The sequence below is a fragment of the Arachis hypogaea genome, chromosome 1, assembly GCF_003086295.3.
Source record: "Arachis hypogaea cultivar Tifrunner chromosome 1, arahy.Tifrunner.gnm2.J5K5, whole genome shotgun sequence".
In the NCBI taxonomy this organism is placed as follows: Eukaryota; Viridiplantae; Streptophyta; class Magnoliopsida; order Fabales; family Fabaceae; genus Arachis; species Arachis hypogaea.
In genome coordinates, this window is record NC_092036.1 from 89424057 (window position 1) to 89447006 (window position 22950).

The window sequence follows — 22950 nt, forward strand, 5'->3', positions numbered from 1 at the left end:
TGTACCTATGAGAGGCTACAACAATTATTTTTCAGGAAGGGACGGGAGGCACATGCACAGCTAGTGGCGGGCAATCAATTTTCCAATAGCTAATGGCAGCTATTGAGAAGAACAGAGAGGGAATCTTGAAGATGCGCGTTACTTACTACGACAGACGGGCTTCAGTGTTCCTGGTTGAGGAGTTAAAGCCTTTCGAGGGTTGGTCACAAGGGTCATGCCGTGTTCGCTTGACAGCAGACACGTGTGACTGTGGCCTTTTTCAGTCACTACATTTTTCATGTCAGTATGCGCTAGCATCCTATGCCACCGCGAGTGTCGAATGGGGTCCATACGCCCATCCGGTGTACATGCAGCAGGTTGTGTTCAAAGTGTATAAGGCAGAGTTTCCCTTGATCCCAGATGAGAAGCTTTGACCGAAGTGGTACGGGACACGGATTAGTCCTAGTCCTGCCATGCGCAGGAAGTCTACTGGCCGACCTGTTTCCACCAGGTTTCGTAATGATATGGACGAGGGCGAGCGCCAAGCTAAAATGTGTGGTCCTTGTAGGCAAATTGGTTATACCCGAAAAGTGTGCCCAAACCAGCCGACGGATGAGGCTTAGTTTACAGTCTTTACTTTGTTTGTGTTTTTTGAGGTTTGGTGTTTGTGTAGTTCATATGTTTGTATGGTTTAGTTTATTGTGCAATTTGTAATATTTTAAATAACCAAATGTTGTACTCGAACTTCATGGCCTTTAAGTTATCCATCTTTGCGGCATTTATGTTGTACAGGAATTGCAAATGTTAAACTTCAACACATAACGAGGTTGGCATAAAACTTCCAAAAATAGTGCTGAATAATTTAAGCCCAAACTAAATAGAGTGGATATAAAAAAAACCATAAATGTTAAACTAAATTGCAACATAAATAGTGTATCAAAATACAGCAATAGTAATATACAGAATTACAGCATACAACAGTAATAATGATATCATCAATGGTGATCACCCGGGTAATGCAGTCGAGATCCGATGCCACATGGTAGAGGTTGTGCCTGTCGCTGAGATCTACTAGGTCGTAGGTTCTAAGGATGTTGTGGATGATGAGAGGGATCTTGTGGCTGATGAGGTGGCTGTAAAGGTACCAGACGATGTGGGATGACATAGCTGTCGGAGTAGGTCACTGGCTAATACTGAGGCTAGTAAGGTGGAGGAACCGGTGGTGCATGCATCGACTAGGATGCCATCATCAGTAGGCTGTAGTCCACCGAAGGCGGTGTCGCATACTAAGCACTAGGTTGGACATGTGTGCCGTATAACGTGCTAGAACTCAAAGAAATGTATGGAATCCAAACAGTGGTAGACATAGGGATAGACGACTGCTGCTGTGGCTGTCCCATGCTCTGCTCCCTACCTGTACAGAACTGCTTCGTGATGCGTTGCATGGTGGCTTGGTTGGTGGTACGGATGTGGGATGCCTCCTAACGACTGCTAGATTCTCTGAGGTCATGCCAACTATAACGACCCAACTCCCAGTATGCCATGGTTATACAAGAAGTCAAGTGTTACCAACTTGTTCTTCCTAATTATTAACTATTATTTAATATATGAGCATGTTCCTTGTTAGAACGTTGCCAATTTATGAGTAATTTTTTTTACTTAACTTATATCATTGCGAGCGATGGAGTAAAATAAATAAGCATACATTGAGAGAAATAATAAGGAAGCATAAAGAAACATAGAACACAACTGATAATATACATCGTGTACACTATAACAAAACATACAGCGTTTACAAAAGATCAAATCAGTTTACATCCTCATCGAACCTACATAGCTAATATATACATGACACTCCCAGGGCCTGGCCCATACAAAAAGCCGCTAAACTGGCGCTTAGGCTAGCCTAACCACTCTATAGCTCCTAGCTCTCGGGTGTACTAACACAATTGAGAGATGATGCCAGGACATCTAGGCTAGTTTTATTGACCTTTTCTTTACTGTTTTAGGGTAGTTTCATGCATTTTCTTAGTGAATAAGGCATGTTTTGGATGAAATTACACTTACACCTTGATTTAAGCAACTTTTGTGAACTTTGCATAATTTCATGAGTATTTTGCTAGAATTGCTCGATAAATTGATGATGCATAATCTCATGACTTTGGCTAGAGCTTTGATGCACTTTAATTGCTTGATTTCAGGGCAAAGGAAGCAAGGAAGAACCACGTTAGTATTCACGTTAACCTAGTTAACGTGAACACTAACGTGGAATGGTAAAAAGCTTGCAACGTTAATGAGAAAAGTGATCACCAATAACGCCTGCGAAGCCATCCAAAGCTCACATTACTTGCCACGTTAATTAAGTTAACGTGGTAATTAACGTAGAAGAAAAAGGGAACTCCAACGTTAAGAGAAAATGTGAACACCAATAACGTTTTCCTCCAACGTTAGTGGTAAAAGTGAACATCACTAATGTTGGAGAACTTGGCAATGATCCACGTTAAGAGTCACGTTAACTTAGTTAACGTGAACTCTAACGTGGAAGAGGAAAACAAAAGCCAACGTTAGTGACACTCACTTTTGTCACTAACGTTGGACCAACTAGCATTGCCTACGTTAACTTTCACGTTAAGACCATTAACGTGAAAGTTAACGTGGAGTTGAGATCAAAGAGCCAACGTTAGTGACACTCACTTTTGTCACTAACGTTGGAAGATGGCATCACTACTATGTTAAGAGCCACGTTAACTTAGTTAACATGAGCTCTAACGTAGAGAATTTGGGCATTTGGAGTGTTAGTGACAAAGGTGAGTGTCACTAACGCTCTCGAAGGTGAAACACACCTACGTTAAGAGTCACGTTAGCTACACTAACGTGAACTCTAACGTAGGAACAAAAGGCATCAAGCAACGTTAATGGGAAAAGTGATTCCCACTAACGTTCGCGAAGGGGTACAAGCCAACGTTATTGGGAAAAGTGAGTTCCAATAACGTTGGCCAAAATTTGAGAAAGCAACGTTAGTGGTCACGTTAAGACCACTAACGTTGGATTTAACGTGGATACATGAGGGTGGAACGTTTGTGGAAAAAGTGAATGCCACTAACGTTCTCGAATCCACAATGGCACTCAACGTTAAATCTTGCTAAATACCCAAGCCTAATTCATAATTCTCTGCAAGTTGGGCCCACTAAAGCTGAGAACTGCTTCAACTCAAGATCCAGAGCCCACATCCAAGACTTGAAGAACTCACTAGAAGATCAAGAGGAGTAGTATATATAGGAGTAGTTTTGAACTATAGGAAAGCTTGGCACTTTTGGGAACTACTCTCTATAGATTTACTTCTCTGCACTTTTAGCATGGATTCTTCTTTTCTGCCATTTTTCATTTCTAGAGCTATGAACAACTAAACCCCTTTCATTGGGTTAGGGAGCTCTGTTGTAATTTGATGGATCAATTATAGTTTTCATTCTTCTTCTTTCTTTTCTCTTGATCTTTCTAGAAAGCTTTCGATCTTAATTCAATTGGTTAGTTGTCTTGGAAAAGAAACTCTCCATAATTGGATCTCCTTTGAGCCTTGGAAAAGGGATGAGGAGATCATGCTAGAAATGCTTTCTCATGTTGGACCAAATTGGGGTCTGCGCGGATATAGTGACATGTAATCCTCCCAACACTTTGATTTGGAAATACATGTGGTATAATCAGTGACCACACTTTATCTCTTCTCATGAGCAATTAAATCAAGGAATTGGGCAATTGTTCAAGCTTAGAGAGATTGGATTGCCAAGGAATTGGGATCCAATCACTTAAGATTGCCAAGGAGATCAATGAATGCATTGATTGAGGAAGAGATGAAAATGAACTTGATCCGGAAAGTGCAACATCTCCTGAACCCAATGATTTTCCCATTTCTGATCTTACCTATTCTCTTTACTTTCTGCCATTTAATTTCATGCTCATTACCCCAAATCCCCATTTAAGATTCTGCACTTTAATTTCTGTTATTTACTTTCGAGTCATTTAAATTTCTGCATCTCAATCTAAATTCAGTTTAGCTCAACTAGTATATTCTTCTAACTAAAGTTGCTTGACCAATCAATCCTTGTGGGATTCGACCTCACTCTATTGTGAGTTTTACTTGACGACAATTTGGTATACTTTTCGAAGGGAAATTCGTTGAGAGACAAGTTTTCATGCATCAAGTTTATGGCGCCGTTGCCGGGGATTGACCTTGAATCAACAATGATTAAGTTTGAAGAACACTAGATTGAGCATTTTTCTTTTCGTTTATTTGATTCAGTCAATTTTCTTTTAGTTTGTTTTAATTTCTTCCTCACCCCCTGCACCCTTTTTACTTTTTCGTTCTTTCTTTCTTTGTTAATTATAATTCTGCTCACTAACCCACTAACTGTTTGATAATTTGTATCACTCACACTAACAATTACTGACAAGGAGAAGAGAAGGAGTTTCAACATCCTTTGATTCAGAACCTGAAAGGACCCTTTGGCGACTAAGAAGGGAAGCAAGAGGAAAAAGAATTATTGGTGCTGAGGAAGAAGAGGAAGAGTATTTTGAACCCAACATGGAAGAGAATATGGAGAACAATCATGAAGAAAAAGCTCACAACCATGGTAGAGAAGGCCATGCAAACCGTGCTGGGCAAGAAAGGAGAGTTCTAGGCTCCTATATCAATCCTAATCTAGGAAACTGTGGAAGCAGCATTCAGAAGCCCACCATACATGCCAACAATTACGAACTAAAACCCCAGCTCATCACTCTTGTTCAGAATAATTGCTCATTTGGAGGAGGTGCTCAAGAAGATCCCAATCAACATTTAACCACCTTCCTGAGGATTTGTGACACTGTGAAGTCCAATGGAGTCCATCCAAATGTCTATAGGTTGCTCTTGTTCCCTTTTTCACTCAGGGACAAGGCATCCAAATGGCTTGAATCCTTCCGAAAGGAAAGCTTAACAAATTGGGAGGATGTGGTGAACAAATTTTTGGCAAGATTTTACCCTCCTCAAAGGATCAATAGGCTGAGGGCTGAGGTGCAAACTTTCAGGCAACAAGATGGTGAGACTCTTTATGAAGCATGGGAGAGATTCAAAGATCTAACAAGAAGATGCCCACCAGAGATGTTTAATGAATGGGTTCAACTTCACATCTTCTATGAAGGTCTTTCCTATGAGTCAAAGAAGGCTGTGGATCATTCATCAGGAGGCTCTCTAAACAAGAAGAAAACCATTGAAGAAGCCATAGATGTCATTGAAACAGTTGCTGAAAATGACTACTTCTATGCCTCCGAAAGAAGTAACACCAAAGGAGTAATGGAGCTGAACCACATGGATGCATTGTTAGCTCAAAATAAGATGATCACCAAGCAGCTAGCAGATCTTACCAAAAAGGTGGAGGAGAACCAAGTTGCAGCAGCCATCACCTCATCATCAGCTCAAGAAGGAGTAAACATAGGAGAAGAAGGTGACTAGGAGCAAGCCCACTATGTTGGAAACTCACCTAGACAAGTCCATGATCCATACTCCAAAACCTATAACTCTGGATAGAGAAATCACCACAACTTTGGATGGGGAAACTGTTCCGTGGGTTACCTAAACCTGTAGGTCGATCTCGGATGAGATCTTCTGTGTTGGTCGGAGCCAACGTGTCCGGCAGGTGCACGGCGGCCGGAGCTGGTGTGTCCGACTTGTTGGACTTGGTGGTGGTGCTAATCCTTCGTCCCCGGAGGGTGGGGGGTACCTACAAGGGACTCCGATGCTTAAGTTAGCAAGGGTATTAAGCAGGTATTGAGTAGAATCAGAGTATGAGTTATACCTGGGTGCTCCAGTGTATTTATAATGGTGAAATGTGGCCTCTTGTGGATAAGATACGTTAGTTATCTTATCTTATCTTTATCTTATCTTTAAGTGAGGTCATCTTTAAGGGAACCGCCTTTATCTCTATGGGCTTGGGCTGCCCTTGGATTTGGGACGTGTTCCTCTATTTGGGCCCTTTGTTAGGGCTTTTCTGTGTCTTGGCCGAGCTCTTTGAGAAGAGGTCGGGTTATCCTGATCTGAAGAGGTCGGTCGCTTTCTCTGTAGAACATCCCGGGTCGGAAAACTCGACCCAGGGTATGAACAGTGCCCCTGCTTGAGCTCGGTCTTCTTTTTTTGAGGCCGAGTCTTTTACTTCGGTCCTTCTTTGGTGAAGCCGAAATCAAGCATTTTGTCGATTCCTTTGTATCAGCTTTTGAATGTAGAATGTTTACTCTAAAAGACGCGCGCTTTTATACCGGCGCTTTTTTGGGAACGTGCGAGAGTTTAATGCTTTTAATTTTGAGCATTAATTGCCCCGTTTCCCTTAGGCTCTTTTACTTTGGATTTTGAAAACCTGAAAACGGTTTCTCTTCTTTTGCTCTTTCTTAACTTCTTTTCTCAGTTCTCTCCATTCTATGCTTTTGTACTTTTTGTTTTTATTTCGTTGTGGCGTCATTTGGTGTTCTCTGGCACTTGGGATTTTGCACTGGTTCCTGCGACATTTACTTTTGTTCGCATTTTTCGTGGTGAGGCATTTCCAGATTTCGTCTTCCCTCTTTGAAGCTTGCTGCTCTTTTCCAGGTTGGTACTAGCTTTTCTTGCTTTTTCCGTAGCTTCGTTTTTAACTTTGGTGAGTGTTCTGGTTTTGCATGTTTGAAATTTTGGATCTTTTTTGCGATCTTTTACTTGTTGCTTGTGATGTGCTTCCTTCTTGTGATTTTTTCTTGGAATTTCTGTTGAGGCTTTCTAAGATTTTACTGTTGCTTTCTGGTTGCTTTTGGTACTGGTAGAAGATCCGTATCTGTTTCTTACTTTTGGAGATTGCTTCCTGTCTGATCTTTTTCAAAAAGGTTGCATTTTTAATGGTCCCATGCTTTGTTGCTTTGGGAATGTTTTTGTTTGGTAGGCTTTGTAATCATTTGCTGTGTTTTTCTTTGATGAAAAAGCGCTTTGTTGTTTTGAATCCTTTTTGAGAAATGCTGGGATGCGATCTGTAGGGTATTTCTGGAAACCTTGCTTTGTTGTTGCCTCCAAAGGATGCCCCAGGGCTTTGGTTTGAGTCCTCGAGTTTTCCTTTTCGTGCTTTTCATTGCCTCAGAAGTATTGACCGAGTTGTTTTCCCCTTTGTCCGAGATGTTTGTAGTAACCTCATTTTCTTTTCTTACTTGTAGGATTAGTTGGCCTCATGTCTTCTCGCAATAACATTGTAGAGATGTCTTCCAGAATTCCCGAGGGGATGTCCGATTGGCTGGACTCCCTTGTTTTGTTGTGTGTTTCTGTTGTGGATGCTGAATTTTGCACAGAGCTGAGGAAGCGTCATAGGATTTGTGGGAACAATGCTCGCGAGGGGGATTACGAGCTTGTTGCTCCTGATTCTGATGAGAGGGTTTGCTTTCCGACTTCCATCGAGAGGGAGTGTCTTTTCTTCTATGCCTATGAATACTTTTTCAGCCAATTGAATGTTACTTTTCCTTTTACTGCTTTTGAAACCGACCTGTTGTGGTCGTGTAATATTGCTCCATCCCAACTTCCCCAAAATTCCTGGGGTTTTATTAAAATTTTCCAACTTCTCTGTTGTGAACTAGATGTAACACCTTCTCAGACTCTTTTTCTTTACTTGTTTGTTTCCGCCAAGCCTGGCGGTTCTTCAAAAAAGAAAGCTTCTTGGGTTTCTTTCCGGTCCGCCCAGGGCCATAAAGTGTTTGCGATGTATGACGAGTCCTTTAAGGACTTCAAGAACTACTTCTTTAAAGTTCGAGCAGTCGAGGGGGCCCGCCCCTTTTTTCTTGATGAAAATGACGAGCCTGCTTTTCCTCTAGAGTGGCAAAAGAATGTAAGAGTGCCATGTTACACATGGGAAATGCTTAGTGAGGTTGAGCGGGCCTTTGTAGTTGTTTTTGAAGATTTATGGGGGAAGCCTCCCCATCTGGATACGAAGAGATTTTTGAGTGATCCATCTTTGGTTCGGGCTACTTTGGGTACTGTCTGCTTTTATTTTTATACTTGCTTTCTGTTCCGAGCTTTTTTCTTCTTCTATGTTTGTAATTTGTCCTTTGTGGTTGATTTTGTGTTCATCAGAGATGTCAAAGAATAATGACTCTATGAAGGCCTTCAAGAAGGCGAAGAAGGCAACTGCGGCTTTAAACATTTTGGCCAAGGCGGCCGGAGAGGGATCTTCCCAGGTTCCAGTTAAACCTCCTGTACCTAGTTCTCCCGGGCCGAGGAAAGCAATTCCTATTCCTCGGGTTCGCTTGGTCGATCCTCCGCAATCTTCTGCTGCAGCTCCTGGTGCCCCTCCTTGTAAGAAGCAAAAGTCATCCGAGCCCTTTAACCTGGATGCCCTAGATTTTGATGCTATCGAGTTTGTCGACCAGCAAATTGCCCCCTATGGTGGGCTTTCTATGGACGATGTTTCTCTTCTTCAGCATCTGGATTTTATCACTAAAAGTAGTGTGAAGATGGCTCATATGGGTGCCGCTATATTCCGAACAATTCAGGGGATTCTGATTCATGCCACAAAATCCTTTATGGAAGAGGCCAAGTCGGAATTTGATCGAATCAAGGGTTTGAAGGAGGAGTTGGAGGTGAAGTTAGCGAAGGTGGAGAAGGAGCTGGAGAGTGAGAAGGCCAGCTCTATTGCCCTTGCTGCTTCTTTGAAGCTGGCCGAAGACATGGCGTTGAAACATAAGGATAGCTATGTCTCGACTTATAGGGAATTGATGCATCTTCGGGAGGATTTGGAAATAGCTCGGGTTAATTATGGTGAGCTTCAAGGTCACCTTGTGGGTAGCGTAACTGCTGCCTCCGAGAACCTGATGGAACAGTTCCGGGTTGTTGCTCCTGATGCCGACTTGACTCTCATCAGCCTGGACAATGTCGTGAGGGATGGTAAGATTGTCCCTGATGACCAGGATGATGATGAGGCTGATCCTCCCCCCTGCCTTCTCTTAAGGTGTCGACCTCCTCTGTTGCTTCCGTTACATCTGATCTGGATTGCCAGATTATAAACCGGGATGATGGAACCGTGGATGCCGTGCCCCTTCAGACTCGTCCTCCTTCCCCTTGTCCTGACGCTGCCAAGAAGGTTTCAGATGTTTGCTGATCTCTTTCTGGATGTATAGTTGGCTCAGCTTGTGGGCTTTTAAAACTTTTCATTGACATTTCCTAGTTGCTTTGTTTAGCAACTTTTTATTTTGAAAAACAAAAAGTAGCTCGCTTTCCCTTCACGGTAGGTTTTGGTGGCCTTCCGGGCCTTATAACTTTTGTAGAGGTAGCTTTTTTGACTTGGTATCTTTTCAGTTTTCTACTGATGTTTGAAATCTTGCATTTCGACCTCTTCAGATTGCTTTGTTTTATTGTTTGTAGCTTGGATCCTTTGAGGTTTGTGACTTATGGGTCCAACTTGTTTCTTGGTGGTTCTTTTGCGCTGGTCCCTCTTTAAGTTATTTCTGTAATCCTATTTTTTGGACCTTTGTCAGGTCTCTTCCAGGGATTACTTTGATAACTTTTTAGTGGCAGGAGTCCGATTTGGTTATGTCGGTCTCCTTTTAAGTTATTTCTGTAATCCTCTTTTTTGGACCTTTGTCAGGTCTCTTCCAGGGATTACTTTGATAACTTTTTAATGGTAGGAGTCCGACTTGGTTATATCGGTCTCCTTTAAGTTATTTCTGTAATCCTCTTTTTTGGACCTTTGTCAGGTCTCTTCCAGGGATTACTTTGATAACTTTTTTAATGGTAGGAGTCCGACTTGGTTATATCAGTCTCCTTTAAGTTATTTGTGTAATCCTCTTTTTTAGACCTTTGTCAGGTCTCTTCCAGGGATTACTTTGATAGCTTTTTAATGGTAGGAGTCCGACTTGGTTATATCGGTCTCCTTTAAGTTATTTTTCGTAGTCCTCTTTCTTGGATCTTTTGTCAGATCTCTTTCAGGGACTACTTGTATAACTTTTCGTTTTGGGCAGACTTTATTATGTCGGGCCCTTTTAAGTTAAAGTAATTCTCTTTAATAGGGTTGGCCAGACCTCTTTCCAGGGTTTACTTATAACTTGGATTGACTTGGTCTGACTTCCGCACATCGGCCAGTCTTTACGTTATTATTTTAGCTATCCATAAGACCTCGTCAGGTTCTTTTTTTGGATTGCTTGCGATAACTTCTTACATTATTCTGTGTTCATCTTTGCCGATTTGTAGAAAATGGTTGGCATCTTTAGATCGTCCTTTGGGTGAATCGCGTTTTCACCTTTATCGGACGATTATCTTTATCGTGGTCGGGCAGTGAATTTGTTTTTCACTTTCTGCCGACCTGTTACTTTATAATCGGACGATGAATACTTCAGATTAATGCGTCTTGGACTCTTGCAGAATATCTAAAATATATTTTATTTAAAGGAAAATGCGAATATATACATGTGGGATTTTTCTGGTCTAGGTCTCGACCTGGTGCCTCATTAAAAAACCTTTTCAGGAAAAAGAGTGCATCCATTTAGTGAGACCTTTTACCTTTTCTAACTGTAGTACCTTCGTAGGTTGCAGGCGTGCCATGATCGGGGAAGCTTTCGTCAATCAAGCTCGGACAGTCTGTAGTAGCCCTTCCCAAGTACTTCTATGACTCGATAGGGTCCTTTCCAGTTCGCTGCCAGCTTCCCTTCTCCGGGTCGAGTTGTTCCAATGTCATTCCGGATTAGGATGAGATCATTCTCTACAAAACTTCTCGGCACTACCTTTTGATTATATTTGGAAGCCATTCGGTGTTTTAGAGCCTCTTCCCTGATTTGAGCTCTTTCTTGGATTTCGGGTAACAAGTCGAGCTCTTCTCTCTGAAGTTGGGAGTTTACTCGTTCATTGTAGTGGACTACTCGGGGAGATCCTTCCTCAATTTCTATTGGAATCATTGCCTCCGCTCCGTATGCTAGTCGGAATGGCGATTCGTTTGTAGTAGAATGGGGGGTTGTTCGATACGCCCATAGGACTTGTGGAAGTTCCTCGGCCCAAGCTCCCTTTGCTTCTTGTAGCCTCCGCTTTAGTCCGGCCAGTATGACTTTGTTGGCCGCTTCGGCTTGTCCATTGGCTTGGGGATGTTCAACGGAGGTGAACTGGTGTTTTATGTTCAAGTCGGCCGCCAGTTTTCTGAAGCCTGCATCTGTAAATTGGGTACCGTTGTCCGTGGTGATGGAGTATGGTATTCCGAACCTCGTAATAATGTTCCTATATAGGAATCTTCGGCTTCTTTGAGCAGTGGCGTTGGCTAGGGGTTCTGCCTCGATCCATTTTGTGAAATAGTCTACTCCTACTGTGAGGAATTTTACTTGTCCCGATCCTTGTGGGAAGGGTCCGAGAAGGTCGAGTCCCCATTTCGCAAATGGCCAAGGTGAGGTCACGCTGATGAGCTTTTCTGGTGGGGCATTGTGAAAGTTGGCATGCTTCTGGCATGGTGGGCATGTCCTCACAAATTTTGTAGCCTCCTTTTGTAGAGTTGGCCAATAGAATCCCGCTCGGAGTATCTTTTTGGTGAGAGCTTGCGCTCCGAGATGATTAGCACAAATGCCGCTGTGTACTTCCTCCAAGACTTCCTTTGTGTTAGAAGTCGGTACGCATTTTAGTAAAGGTGTTGATATCCCTCTTTTGTATAGTGTGTTGTTTATGATAGTGTAGTACTGTGCCTCCCTTTTCAGCCTCTTTGCCTCCTTTTCATCTGTAGGGAGTGCTTCTGTTTTGAGGTAATTTATTATGGGGGTCATCCATCCTTGATCTGACCTATTATGGCTAGGACTTTTTCTTCTTCCGTTATTGACGGGTTCTGTAGTATCTCCTGGATGAGGCTTCTGTTGTTGCCCCCTGGTTTGGTGCTGGCTAATTTTGAAAGGGTGTCAGCTCGGGCATTTTGCTCACGAGGTATGTGGTAAATTCTATATTCCCCGAGTTGTCCGAGCTGTTCTTTGGTGTTATCCAAATATTTTTTCATGGTCGGATCTTTGGCTTGGTAGCTTCCTGTTATTTGTGAGGTTATGACTTGTGAGTCACTGTAGATGTTGAGTTTTCGAGCTCCAACCTCCCTAGCCAGCTTCAAACCAGCTAATAGTGCTTCGTATTCTGCCTGGTTGTTTGAGGCCGGGAATTCGAATTTAAGGGAGAGCTCAAGTTGAGTTCCTTGGTTGCTTTCGATTATCACACCCGCACCGCTTCCTGTTTTATTCGAGGATCCATCTACATATATGTTCCACTCTATGGGGATTTCTGGGGTGTCTGTGAATTTTGCGATGAAGTCGGCCAGGTGTTGTGATTTGATGGCTGTCCGCGCCTCGTATTAGAGGTCGAACTCAGACAACTCGATTGCCCATTGTAAGATTCTTCCTGCTAGATCTGTTTTTTGTAATATCCCTTTTATGGGTTGGTTGGTCCGAACTTTAATGGTATGCGCTTGGAAATATGGGCGAAGCCGCCGTGATGTGAGGATCAGAGCGTAGGCAAACTTTTCTATTTTCTGGTAGTTCAGCTCAGATCCCTGTAGCGCTTTGCTAATGAAGTAGACGGGTTTTTGCCCATGTTCGTCTTCTCTGACTAGTGCTGAGGCTATTGCCCAGCTCTCTACTGCGAGATATAATATGAGCGGTTCTCCTTCTTGTGGCCGAGATAGGATAGGTGGCCGTCCTAAGAACTCTTTGAAGTCTCGGAAGGCTTGCTCACATTCCGTTGTCCATTCGAACTGTTTTCCCTTTCTTAAAGTAGCATAGAAGGGAAGAGATCTTATTGCGGCTCCTGCTAAGAATCGGGATAGAGCGGCCAGCCTCCCGTTGAGTTGTTGTACTTCTTTGACACAAGTTGGGCTCTTCATGTTAAGTATGGCTTGACACTTGTCTGGATTTATTTCAATCCCCCTTTGTGTGAGCATGAAGCGTAAGAATTTGCCTGCTTCTACTGCGAAGGTGCATTTTGTGGGATTGAGCCGCATGTCGTGTTTCCTGATAGTGTAAAACACTTGAGCCAGGTCGGATAATAATGTATCTTCGCTTTGTGTCTTTATCAACATGTCGTCTACATAAACTTCCATGGTTTTCTCGATGTGATCTGAGAAAACTTTATTCATTAGCCTTTGATAAGTAGCTCCTGCGTTCTTGAGACCGAAAGGCATCACGATGTAACAGTAGTTTGCTTTTGGCGTTAGAAACGAGGTCTTTTCTTGATCTGACGGATACATGGGGATTTGGTTGCACCCTGAATACGCGTCCATGAACGAGAGATACTTATATCCTGATGAAGCATCTACTAGAGCATCGATGCTTGGGAGTGGGTAAGGGTCTTTTGGGCAGGCTTTGTTGAGGTCAGTGTAGTCGGTGCCACTTCCCATTTGACTTTTTCACCAAGATGACGTTTGCTAGCCATAGTGGGTATTTGACTTCCCTTATAAACCCAGCCTCTAATAGCACCTGTACTTGTTCTTCCACAGCTTGAGCTCGTTCTGGTCCGAGTTTTCTTCGTCTTTGTTGTACCGGCCGGGATCCCGGGTAGACTGCCAATTTGTAGCTCATTAGTTCGCGATCAATGCCTGGCATGTCGGCAGCTTTCCATGCAAAGAGATCAACATTATCTCGTAGGAACCGTATTAGTGATTCCTTTGTGTCTCCTTTCAGGATCGTGCCAATATTAGTTGTTTTATCCGAGGTGTCTCCGATCTGGACTCTTTCTACTTCTCCTTCGGGTCGTGGTCGGAATTCTTCTCGCCTCTGAACTCCACCGAGCTCGATTGTGTGGAACTCTCCTCCTTCACCTCGGAGGTTTAGGCTTTCGTTATAACAGTGACGTGCCATCTTTTGATATGCCTTTATTGTAGCTATCCCTTCCGCAGTTGGGAATTTCATACATAGATGTGGAGTTGAAACTATTGCGCCGAGTTGATTTAACGTTGTCCGACCTATTAAGGCATTGTAGGTTGAGCTTACGTCAACCACGATGTAGTCTATCTTGAGTGTTCTGGATTGGTTCCCCTTTCCGAAGGTTGTATGCAGCGATACGTATCCCAGCGGTTGAACTGGGGCATCTTCTAGTCCGAACAGGCTGTTCGGGTACGCTCTTAGCTCTTTTCCTTCGACGTGGTACACCTCTTTGAGGTGTCGCTTGCGAGATGATTTGGAGATTCCTCCTCCAGCAAATCCGCCGTGTATTACGTGAACGTGTCTTTCCGGTGTGCGAGGTGATCGTTCAGATCGTCCAGCATCCTCATCCCTTCTTCTTTTTCTTGGTTTGTCATCCCGATTAGCCAAAAACCGATCTAGTTTTCCTTCTCTTACTAGTTTTTCTATGACGTTTTTCAAGTCGCAGCATTCATTGGTGGAATACCCTCGAAGTCGGTGATATTCACAGTATTCATTCCGATTTCCTCCTCCTCTTTTGCCTTTAAGTGGCCGAGCTGGAGGGATTTTCTCTGTATGGCAGACTTCTTTGTAAACATCTACCAAGGATACCCTAAGAGGAGTATAGTTATGATATTTTTTGATTTTCTCTCCGGAGCGATCCTCCTTTTTCTTGGATTCTTTATCTCGGTAGGCAGAACCGAGCCTTGAGGCTTCGCTAAGTCGAGAATTTTCTTCCATGTTGATGTATTTCTGTGCCCGTTCTTGTACTTCATCTAAGGATGTCGGGTATCTCTTTGATATAGATTGGCTGAATGGTCCTTCTCGTAGGCCATTTATGAGACCCATAATGGCAGCTTCTGTTGGAAGACTTTGTATGTCTATGCATGTTTTGTTGAATCTTTCCATGTATTTGCGAAGGCTCTCCCGATCTCCTTGCTTGATCCCTAGTAGGCTAGGTGCGTGTTTGGCTTTGTCCTTTTTTATGGAGAATCGGGCCAGGAACTTCTTGGCCAGGTCGTCGAAACTCGAGATGGATTTTGGAGGTAGGTTGTCGAACCATTTAATGGCTGTCTTTGTGAGAGTTGTTGGGAAGGCTTTGCAGCGAACTGCATCTGAGGCATCAGTGAGGTACATTCTACTTCTGAAGTTGCTGAGATGATGGTTGGGGTCCGAGGTGCCGTCATATAGAGTCATATCTGGAAGCTTAAAATCTTTTGGAATTTTGGTCTTCATAATTTCTCTGGTGAATGGATCTTGATCTTTCTGAGAGCTATCCTCTGTGGATGGTCGAGTAGCTTTAGTTTTAAGATCAGCTTCGAGTTTTATAAGCTTATCTTCTAATTCTTGGCGCCGCCTTATCTCCCGGCGTAGATCTTCTTCTTTTTCACGTCGATGTTGGGCTTCTTTCTCAAGTTGCTCCAATCGATTTTGAAGTGCTTCTATTACTCTTGGATTTGATGAATTTTTGTCTCCGTTGGTTTCTGGAGTATTTTTGAGTATTGTGTCTGCGTTTTTATGCGGCGTTCTGTCTTCCAAACCTGAATCGTGGTCGTTGTCATGGTCATCCGCCATGTTAATGGGATGACTTCCAGGTTCCCCGGCAACGGTGCCAATGCTCCGTGGGTTACCTGAAACTGTAGGTTGATCTCGGATGAGATCTTCTGTGTTGGTCGGAGCCGACGTGTCCGGCAGGTGCACGGCGGCCGGAGCTGGTGTGTCCGACTTGTTGGACTTGGTGGTGGTGCTGATCCTTCGTCCCCGGAGGGTGGGGGTACCTGCAAGGGACTTTGATGCTTAAGTTAGCAAGGGTATTAAGCAGGTATTGAGTAGAATCAGAGTATGAGTTATACCTGGGTGCTCCAGTGTATTTATAATGGTGAAATGTGGCCTCTTGTGGATAAGATAAGTTAGTTATCTTATCTTATCTTTATCTTATCTTTAAGGGAACCGCCTTTATCTCTATGGGCTTGGGCTGCCTTGGATTTGGGACGTGTTCCTCTATTTGCGCCCTTTGTTTGGGCTTTCCTGTGTCTTGGCCGAGCTCTTTGAGAAGAGGTCGGGTTATCCTGACCTGAAGAGGTCGGTCGCTTTCTCTGTAGAACATCCCGGGTCGGACAACTCGACCCAGGGTATGAACAGAAACCAACAAGACCAAGGGCAAGATCAGAGACGCCACAACCTCAACTCCAACAACAATGCAACTCATCAAAACACCTTACAGAGATATTACCAACATCCATCTAACCAACCTTCTCAACCACCTAATCTCAACCCATCATCAATAACCGAAGAGAGATTATCAAAGATTGAGGCTCTACTTGAAAATCTATGCAAGGAAATTCAAGATAGTAAAGCTTTCCGGGAAGAAGTGCAATCCAACATGCAGAATCAAGATGCTGCCATCAAGAAACTAGAAACACAGATTGAATTCTTATTCAAGCAAGCCTCTGGACACAACAATTGCAGCAATATTAACTCAATACCAAAGGAGGAATGTCAAGCCATCACCCTCAGAAGTGGAAAGGAACTGAAGGAGACCCACAAGAAACCACCAGAGAAGAAATTAGATGAAGAAAACAAGGGACATGAGGAAGCTCAAACCTCAACCCCTAAGTCACATCAAGAAGGAGAAGCGCTCAGACCATGTCTCTCAAAGGCTCCATACCCCTAACAACTGCGATTAAAGAAGAGGGGAGAGGATAACCAATTCTCAAGATTCTTGGAAATCTTCAAGAAACTACAAATAAACATACCCTTTGCTGATGCAATAGAGCAAATGCCATTATATACCAAGTTCTTGAAGGAATTGATGACCAAAAAGAGAAGCTGGAAGAACAATGAGACTGTAGTACTCACGGAAGAATGCAGCGCCATCATTCAACATAAATTGCCCCAGAAATTGAAGAATCCTGGGAGTTTTCAAATCCCTTGTATCATTGGGGAAATCACTGTGGAAAAGGCTTTATGTGATCTAGGAGCCAGCATAAATCTAATGTCTCTAGCAATGATGAAAAAATGAAGATTGAGGAACCTAAACCAACAAGAATGGCCCTGCAACTAGCAGACAGATCATTCAAATTTCCCCATAGGATAGTAGAAGATTTGTTGGTGAAGGTGGGAGACTTCATCTTTCCAGCAGATTTCGTGGTATTAGACATGGAGGAAGGAGCTAAGACTTCCATCATCCTGGGAAGGCCATTTTTAGCCACTGCCGGAGCCATTATTGATGTCCAAAAGGGTGAACTTGTCCTTAGATTACACGAGGAGAAAATGACATTCAATGTATTTAAGGCCATGAGTTACCTACACAACTCATTGGGAGAATGTATGAGGTTGGACTTCGTAGAAGCCTTGGTACAAGAAACTCTTGAAGAAGAACTTGAAGCATCAACAGAAGAAGAATTAGCAGCAAGCGAAGAAACTGCAGCCGATGAAATGCATGTTCAAGGCATGCTAGAAGAAAAGGAGGAAAGAAAAGAAGTGCCCAAATTGGAGCTTAAAGCACTGCCAACCACTCTCAAGTATGCGTACTTGGGAGAAAGTAAAAGTTATCCAGTGATCATAAATTCAGCCTTCAGCCAAGAACAAGAGGAAGAGTTGCTTCAAGTCTTACAAAAGCATAAGGATGCCATTGGATGGACACTTGCTGACTTGAAAGGAATCAGTTCAGCCATATGCATGCATAAGATACTCTTGGAAGAATGTGCCAAACCTTCCATTCAGCCCCAAAGAAGGTTAAATCCAGCAATGAAGGAAGTAGTGCAGAAAGAAGTTATGAAGTTGTGGCAGGGAGGAGTAATCTATCTAATTTCAAATAGCCAATGGGTCAGTCCAGTTCAAGTGGTTCCCAAGAAAGGAGGAATCACTGTGGTGCCCAACGAAAGGAATGAGCTAATCCCTACAAGAACCATCACAGGCTGGAGAATGTGTATTGACTACAGGAAGCTCAATGAAGCCACAAGAAAAGATCATTTCCCACTTCCCTTCATGGATCAAATGTTGGAAAGACTTGCGGGACATGCATATTATTGTTTTCTAGATGGTTATTCATGATATAACCAAATAGTGGTTGATCCAAGAGACCAAGAGAAAACATCATTCACCTGCCCATATGGAGTGTTCACCTACAGGTGCATGCCATTTGGGCAATGTAATGCGCCTGCAACTTTTCAACGCTGCATGCTCTCCATTTTTTCAGATATGATAGAGAAGTTCATTGAAGTTTTCATGGATGACTTCTCAGTATTTGGAGATTCCTTTCCTAATTGCCTAAACCATCTTGCGGTGGTATTGAAAAGATGTCAAGAAACCAATTTAGTCTTGAACTGGGAAAAATGTCATTTCATGGTGACAGAGGGAATAGTTCTTGGTCATAAGGTTTCTAATCAAGGCATTGAGGTAGACAGAGCTAAGGTGGAGCTAATTGAAAAGTTACCTCCAACAAGTGATGTCAAGGTGATTAGGAGCTTTTTGGGACATGCTGGCTTCTACAGAAGGTTTATTAAAGATTTTTCAAAGATAGCTGATGAGCGAATAATTTATACGCTTTTTGGCATTGTTTTTAGTATGTTTTTACTATGTTTTAGTTAGATTTTATTATATTTTTATTAGTTTTTATTTAAAATTCACTTTTCTGGATTTTACTATGCGTTTGTGTGTTTTTCTGTGATTTCAGGTATTTTCTGGCTGAAATTGAGGGACCTGAGCAAAAATCTGATTCAGAGGCTGAAAAAGGACTGCAGATGCTGTTGGATTCTGACCTCCCTGCATTCGAAGTAGATTTTCTGGAGCTACAGAAGCCCAATTGGCGCGCTCTCAATTGTGTTAGAAAGTAGACATCCTGGGCTTTCCAGCAATATATAATAGTCCATACTTTGCCCGTGATTTGATGGCCCGAACCGGCGTTCCAAATCAGCTCAAGACTGCCTGGCGTTAAACGCCGGAACTGGCACAGAAGTGGGAGTTAAACGCCCAAACTGGCACAAAAGCTGACATTTAACTCCAAGAAAAGTCTCTACACATGAAAGCTTCAATGCTCAGCCCAAGCACACACCAAGTGGGCTCGGAAGTGGATTTTTATGTCATTTACTTATTTTTGTAAACACTAAGCTACTAGTTCTCTATAAATAGGACCTTTTTGCTATTGTATTTTCATCTTTGTATCTAGAAATCTTTGGATCAATTTAGATCTTAGGATCATCTTTGGACGTCTAGTTCTTAGATCATGGGGCTGGCCTCACGGCCATGCCTAGACCTTGTTCTTATGTATTTTCAACGGTGGAGTTTCTACATACCATAGATTAAGGTTTGGAGCTCTGCTGTACCTCGAGTATTAATGCAATTACTATTGTTCTTCTATTCAATTCAGCTTATTCTTGTTCTAAGATATCACTTGTTCCTCAACTTGATGAATGTGATGATCCGTGACACTCATCATCATTCTCACCTATGAACGTGTGCCTGACAACCACCTTCATTCTACCTTAGATTGAGTGGATATCTCTTGGATTCTTTAATCAGAATCTTCGTCGTATAAGCTAGAATTGATGGCGAAATTCTTGAGAATCCGGAAGGTCTAAACCTTGTCTGTTGTATTCTGAGTAGGATTCAAGGATTGAATGACTGTGACGAGCTTCAAACTCGCGATTGTGGGGCGTTTATGACAGACGCAAAAGAATCACTAGATTCTATTCCGACATGATCAAGAACCGACAGATGAATAGCCGTGCTATGACAGAGCGCATTGAACATTTTCACTGAGAGGACGGGACTGTAGCCATTGACAACGGTGATGCCCAACATACAGCTTGCCATGGAAAGGAGTAAGAAGGATTGGATGAAGACAATAAGAAAGCAGAGAGACGGAAGGGACAATGCATCTCCATACGCTTATCTGAAATTCTCACCAATGAATTACATAAGTATCTCTATCTTTATTTTATGTTTTATTTATCTTTTAATTATCAATCCTCTATAACCATTTGAATTCGCCTGACTGAGATTTACAAGATGACCATAGCTTGCTTCATACCAACAATCTCCACGGGATCGACCCTTACTCGCGTAAGGTTTATTACTTGGACGACCCAGTGCACTTGCTGGTTAGTTGTGCGAAGTTGTGATAAAGAGTTGAGATTGCAATTGAGCGTACCATGTTGATGGCACCATTGATGATCACAATTTCGTGCACCAAGTTTTTGGCACCGTTGCCGGGGATTGTTCGAGTTTGGACAACTGACGGTTCATCTTGTTGCTTAGATTAGGTATTTTTCTTCAGAGTTCTTAAGAATGAATTCTAGAGTTTCAAGGTGATGTTCTTATCATCACCAAAGCTGATTGATTTTCATCAATTTAGCTCTTGAATGTAATGTCCTGCTGAAGCTTGGCTAGCCATGTCTAATCTTTTTAGACTGAAGCTTTTGACTAACATTGCATGATTCCTGGAATTCTCATTAAGAATTTTGATATCCTTATTTTCTTCTCCATATAATTTTCGAAAAAGTACAAAAAAAATTATAAAATCTTAAAATCAAAATTAATTTTATGTTTCTTGTTTGAGTCTAGTGTCTAATTTTAAGTTTGGTGTCAATTGCATGTTTCTTCTCGCATTTTTCGAATTCATTCATGTGTCTTCATTAATCTTCAAGTTATTCTTGATGATTTACTTGCTCTGATCTTTAAATTCTCTTGTCTTGAGTGTTTTGTTGTTTCTCATATGCATTCTCAATTTGTTAGTGTCAGTAGTGTACAAACTTCTAAGTTTGGTGTCTTGCATGCATTGTTTATTTGATTTTAGTTGCATTTAGATTATTCCTCATCATTAAAAATTCAAAAAATTTTTAATTTGTGTCTTTTCAAGTCAATAATACAGAGAATTGAAGATTCAGAACATGTAGCAGAGGAATTACACAGAAAAAGCTGGGCGTTCAAAACGCCCAGTGAAGAAGGAAAACTGGCGTTTAAACGCCAGCCAGGGCACCTGGCTGGGCGTTTAACGCCCAAAAGGGTAGCATTTTGGGCGTTAAACGCCAGAATGGATACCATTCTGGGCGTTTAATGCCAGGATGGCACAAGAGGGAAGATTTTGTTTTTAATTCAAATTTTTTTTCAAGTTTCCATAATTTTTCAAAATCAAATCTTTTTCAAATCATATCTTTTCAATCATATATTTTCAAAATCAATTTCTTTCATTTTTCAAAATAGTTTTCAATCATATCTTTTTGATTTCTAATTTCAAAATCTTTTTCAAAAATCACTTTATTTCTTTTCCAACTTTAATTTTTGAAAATTCTTCCCCTCTTTTCACATCCTTCTATTTATGGACTAACACTCCTCCTTAATGCACAATTCGAACTCTATCCCTCTTGATAAGTTCGAATTCTTCTACCTCCTCCTTCTATTCTTATTTTCCTCTGACACTTCAAGAAATCTCTATACTGTGACATAGAGGATTCCATATTTTCTTGTTCTCTTCTCTTTCACATGAGCAGGAGCAAAGATAAAAGCATTCTTGTTGAGGCTGACCCTGAACCTGAAAGGACCTTGAAGCGAAAGCTAAGAGAAGCTAAAGCACTACTCTCCGTAGAGGACCTAACAGAAATCTTCAAACAAGAAGAAGACATGGCAGCCGAAAACAACAACACTGCCAACAATGCAAGGAAGGTGCTGGGTGACTTTACTGCACCTACTCCCGACTTCTATGGGAGAAGCATCTCTATCCCTGCCATTGGAGCAAACAACTTTGAGCTTAAGCCTCAATTAGTTTCTCTAATGCAACAGAATTGCAAGTTCCATGGACTTCCATTGGAAGATCCTCATCAGTTTTTAGCTGAATTCTTGCAAATCTATGACACTGTCAAGACCAATGGGGTTGACCCTGAGGTCTACAGACTTATGCTATTCCCTTTTGCTGTAAGAGACAGAGCTAGGATATGGTTGGACTCACAACCTAAAGAAAGCCTGAACTCTTGGGAAAAGCTAGTCAATGCCTTCTTGGCAAAGTTCTTTCCACCTCAAAAATTGAGTAAGCTTAGAGTGGAAGTCCAAACCTTCAGACAGAAGGAAGGTGAATCCCTCTATGAAGCTTGGGAAAGATACAAACAATTGATCAAAAAGTGTCCTTCTGACATGCTTTCTGAATGGAGCATCGTAAGTATCTTCTATGATGGTCTGTCTGAACTGTCCAAGATGTCATTGGATAGCTCTGCTTGAGGATCTCTTCATCTGAAGAAGACGTCTGCAGAAGCTCAAGAACTCATTGAAATGGTTACAAATAACCAATTCATGTACACTTCTGAAAGGAATCCTGTGAACAATGGGATGAATCAGAAGAAAGGAGTTCTTGAGATTGATACTCTGAATGCCATATTGGCTCAGAACAAGATATTGACTCAGCAAGTCAATATGATTTCTCAAAGTCTGTCTGGAATGCAAGCTGCACCAGGCAGTGTTAAGGACGCTTCATCTGAAGAAGAAGCTTATAATCCTGAGAACCCATCAATGGAAGAGGTGAATTACATGGGAGAACCCTATGGTAACACCTATAATCCTTCATGGAGAAATCATCCAAATCTCTCATGGAAGGATCAACAGAGACCTCAACAAGGTTTCAACAACAATAATGGTGGAAGAAACAGGTTTAGCAATGGCAAGCCTTTTCCATCATCTTCTCAGTAACAGACAGAGAATTCTAAGCAGAGCCACTCTGACTTAGCAACCATGGTCTCTAATCTAATCAAAACCACTCAAAGTTTCATGATTGAAACAAGGTCCTCCATTAGAAACTTGAAGGCACAAGTGGGTCAGTTGAGTAAGAAAGTTACTGAACTCCCTCCTAGTACTCTTCCAAGAAATACAGAAGAGAATCCAAAAGGAGAGTGTAAGGCCATCAACATGGCCGAAATTGGAGAGGAGGAAGAAGCAGTGATCGCCACTGAGGAAGACCTCAATGGACGCCCACTGTCCTCCAATGAGTTCCCTAATGAGGAACCATGGGAATCTGAGGCTCACACTGAGACCATAGAGATTCCATTGGATTTACTTCTGCCATTCATGAGCTCCAATGAGTATTCTTCCTCTGAAGAGGATGAAGAT

The 22950-nt window shown here is 42.2% G+C and overlaps 1 non-coding gene across 1 annotated transcript; it reads right to left on the reverse strand.

Annotated features, from left to right (window-relative positions):
• Positions 1-21882: 21882 nt before the first annotated feature.
• Positions 21883-21990, reverse strand: LOC112716146 (small nucleolar RNA R71). The gene has a single exon (XR_003160190.1). It is a non-coding gene; the product is annotated as a small nucleolar RNA R71 (small nucleolar RNA).
• Between the last annotated feature and the right edge of the window lie 960 nt (positions 21991-22950).